Raw genomic sequence first — 4,707 nt, forward strand, 5'->3', positions numbered from 1 at the left:
CACCCTCCCTACCTTACACTCCATGTTCTTCACCCTCCCTACCTCACACTCCCTGTTCTTCACCCTCCCTACCTTACACTCCATGTTCTTCACCCTCCCTACCTCACACTCCCTGTTCTTCACCCTCCCTACCTCACACTCCATGTTCTTCACCCTCCCTACCTCACACTCCATGTTCTACACTTTGATGGTAATCAACGGCAATTTGATTACCCCGACGGCACTTTGATGGTAATCTTGGGCATAGCTTTTCAGGAAAGTATAGCATAGCTTTTAAGGCACCATGCACACCAGTTGCAATGTGCTCCTGGCGGTGAAGAGAGGAGGAGGAGGCCTTCTCCTCTCTCCTGGAAGAGAGAGGAGAAGTGAAGTGAGGTACACTGATAAAATTTTCTTTATGACTGGGATTGGGTGGGTATGAATAGGAGCAGCATCCTATGCTGCTACTATAGGCCTATGCATCCAATAGGCCTTCTGCAGTTACCTTTGTACTTGTTCTTATGGCCCAAATAGCATATTTATATTGTATTTAGATAATAATATTTAGTTTTAGATAATCATATTTAGAAAATAATAGCATAAGATTGAGAATATAAACAATGAATTAGCGTGACAAATGTGTATCAGTGATCCTACTCAAATCGCCCTTTAACTGATCTATCAAAAATGAATCTTAAATATATAAACCACTGATAATGTTCATATTACATGTTTTTGTAATCTGTATTAAAGCAGATTCAATTATGTTCCTATTGAAAGTAATTTTACAATTCGTTATTGAAGAAGTCATCTCCCAATTACTTTGGTGAGAATTTTCTGACAAATGAACAAACAAAGAATTAGACAATTGGCCATGTCTTACAGAGTATTTATGTTGCGAAATTCTACTTTTCAAATATTTAGATGTTTGCCCAACATAGAACCTATTACAGTCTTTACAAGGTATTTTATAAATGACACAATTATCACTACGAGGGCTGTTTCTTACTAAAACTTTACCAACAGTATTTTCGTAGTTAAACAATACATGTATAGCAAAACGTTTCAACGCATTGACCATATTTTCAAACCCAGAGAAATATGGTAAGCATAACACAGTCTTTGGGCGAATTTTCTCACTGCACATATTATTATAATATGTACGATGTGTTTTATATATATATATATATATATATATATATATATATATATATATATATATATATATATATATATATGTATATGCGAACAAGCCTGAATGGTCCCCAGGACAATATGCAACTGAAAACTCACACCCCAGAAGTGATTCGAACCCATACTCCCAGAAGCAACGCAACTGGTATGTACAAGACGCCTTAATCCACTTGACCATCACGACCGGACATAATGAAGTGATAGCCGAGGCTATTTGAACCACCCCACCGCCGGCACTCGGATAGTAATCTTGGGCATAGCATTTTACCAAATCACCTCATTCTTTGGGGCACACGTGAGGAACACAAATGTGAACAAGCCTGAATGGTCCCCAGGACAATATGCAACTGAAAACTCACACCCCAGAAGTGATTCGAACCCATACTCCCAGAAGCAACGCAACTGGTATGTACAAGACGCCTTAATCCACTTGACCATCACGACCGGACATAATGAGGTGATAGCCGAGGCTATTTGAACCACCCCACCGCCGGCACTCGGATAGTAATCTTGGGCATAGCATTTTACCAAATCACCTCATTCTTTGGGGCACACGTAAGGAACACAAATGCGAACAAGCCTGAATGGTCCCCAGGACAATATGCAACTGAAAACTCACACCCCAGAAGTGATTCGAACCCATACTCCCAGAAGCAACGCAACTGGTATGTACAAGACGCCTTAATCCACTTGACCATCACGACCGGACATAATGAGGTGATAGCCGAGGCTATTTGAACCACCCCACCGCCGGCACTCGGATAGTAATCTTGGGCATAGCATTTTACCAAATCACCTCATTCTTTGGGGCACACGTGAGGAACACAAATGCGAACAAGTCTGAATGGTCCCCAGGACAATATACAACTGAAAACTCACACCCCAGAAGTGATTCGAACCCATACTCCCAGAAGCAACGCAACTGGTATGTACAAGACGCCTTAATCCACTTGACCATCACGACCAGACATAATGAGGTGATAGCCGAGGCTATTTGAACCACCCCACCGCCGGCACTCGGATAGTAATCTTGGGCATAGCATTTTACCAAATCACCTCATTCTTTGGGGCACACGTGAGGAACACAAATGCGAACAAGCCTGAATGGTCCCCAGGACAATATGCAACTGAAAACTCACACCCCAGAAGTGATTCGAACCCATACTCCCAGAAGCAACGCAACTGGTATGTACAAGACGCCTTAATCCACTTGACCATCACGACCGGACATAATGAGGTGATAGCCGAGGCTATTTGAACCACCCCACCGCCGGCACTCGGATAGTAATCTTGGGCATAGCATTTTACCAAATCACCTCATTCTTTGGGGCACACGTGAGGAACACAAATGCGAACAAGCCTGAATGGTCTCCAGGACAATATGCAACTGAAAACAAGTGATGGTCAAGTGGATTAAGGCGTCTTGTACATACCAGTTGCGTTGCTTCTGAGAGTATGGGTTCGAATCACTTCTGGGGTGTGAGTTTTCAGTTGCATATTGTCCTGGGGACCATTCAGGCTTGTTCGCATTTGTGTTCCTCACGTGTGCCCCAAAGAATGAGGTGATTTGGTAAAATGCTATGCCCAAGATTACTATCCGAGTGCCGGCGGTGGGGTGGTTCAAATAGCCTCGGCTATCACCTCATTATGTCCGGTCGTGATGGTCAAGTGGATTAAGGCGTCTTGTACATACCAGTTGCGTTGCTTCTGGGAGTATGGGTTCGAATCACTTCTGGGGTGTGAGTTTTCAGTTGCATATTGTCCTGGGGACCATTCAGGCTTGTTCGCATTTGTGTTCCTCACGTGTGCCCCAAAGAATGAGGTGATTTGGTAAAATGCTATGCCCAAGATTACTATCCGAGTGCCGGCGGTGGGGTGGTTCAAATAGCCTCGGCTATCACCTCATTATGTCCGGTCGTGATGGTCAAGTGGATTAAGGCGTCTTGTACATACCAGTTGCGTTGCTTCTGGGAGTATGGGTTCGAATCACTTCTGGGGTGTGAGTTTTCAGTTACATATTGTCCTGGGGACCATTCAGGCTTGTTCGCATTTGTGTTCCTCACGTGTGCCCCAAAGAATGAGGTGATTTGGTAAAATGCTATGCCCAAGATTACTATCCGAGTGCCGGCGGTGGGGTGGTTCAAATAGCCTCGGCTATCACCTCATTATGTCCGGTCGTGATGGTCAAGTGGATTAAGGCGTCTTGTACATACCAGTTGCGTTGCTTCTGGGAGTATGGGTTCGAATCACTTCTGGGGTGTGAGTTTTCAGTTATATATGTATATATATATGCATATATATATATATATATATATATATATATATATATATATATATATATATATATATATATATATATATATATATATGCATATATATATATATATATATATATATATATATATATATATATATATATATATATATATATATATATATATATATATATATATATATATATATAAACTTTATATTATATCTGTCGGAACAATGGTGGTGGGGGTGGGAGGGTTGAATGTATATGTGTGTGTGTGTGTGTGAATTTACTATTTATGCTTGTTCAATCGAGCTGTTGTTTCTTGCATTCCGCCTTAATAACTGCCATTTGTCTGATTTACTAACTCCCAACCTCTATTTTTCTGACATATTACATAAATCTCTCTCTCTCTCTCTCTCTCTCTCTCTCTCTCTCTCTCTCTCTCTCTCTCTCTCTCTCTCTCTCTCTCTCTCTCTCTCTCTCTCTCTCTCTCTCCCTCCCTGAGACACACACACCCAGGAAGCAGCCCGCAACATCTATCTAACTCCCAGGTACCTTTTTACTGGCAGGCGAACAAAGACATCAGGTGAAAGAAAATCTGCCCATTTGTTTCCTGTCTCGGCCGAGAATTGAACCCGGGTCCGTGAACTACGAACCACGAACGCTGCCCGTGTGTGTGTGTGTGTGGGGGAGGGTTGGAGGGGGGGAGGGGGGAGAGAGGATGGGAGAGGATTCCTCGTCAGAAGGGATCAGTTCCCGAGCTTCTCCTCACCAGGAGCTGGAGTCTCTTCGATCCCTAATTTGTTTCCTCTCACAACAAAGGCTTACGACTGCACTCTCCTGCAGGGTGATGCTGCGCGGAGATGCTGTCTGTCTCCCGTGTGATGCTGCGCGGAGATGCTGTCTGTCTCCCGTGTGATGCTGCGCGGAGATGCTGTCTGTCTCCCGTGTGATGCTGCGCGGAGATGCTGTCTGTCTCCCGTGTGATGCTGCGCGGAGAGGCTGTCTGTCTCCCGTGTGATGCTGCGCGGAGATGCTGTCTGTCTCCCGTGTGATGCTGCGCGGAGATGCTGTCTGTCTCCCGTGTGATGCTGCACGGAGAGGCTGTCTGTCTCCCGTGTGATGCTGCGCGGAGAGGCTGTCTGTCTCCCGTGTCGAGGCTTAAAGGTCTTACGCTGGCTTCTCCTCTCATTGCTCCTCTTCCTCAAAAACAGCTGCTGGAGTCTGCATGCCTACCTTGTGTCTACCTTGTGTAGCTTCTGGGGTTCAACAGCCCC

The sequence above is a fragment of the Procambarus clarkii genome, chromosome 16, assembly GCF_040958095.1.
Source record: "Procambarus clarkii isolate CNS0578487 chromosome 16, FALCON_Pclarkii_2.0, whole genome shotgun sequence".
In the NCBI taxonomy this organism is placed as follows: Eukaryota; Metazoa; Arthropoda; class Malacostraca; order Decapoda; family Cambaridae; genus Procambarus; species Procambarus clarkii.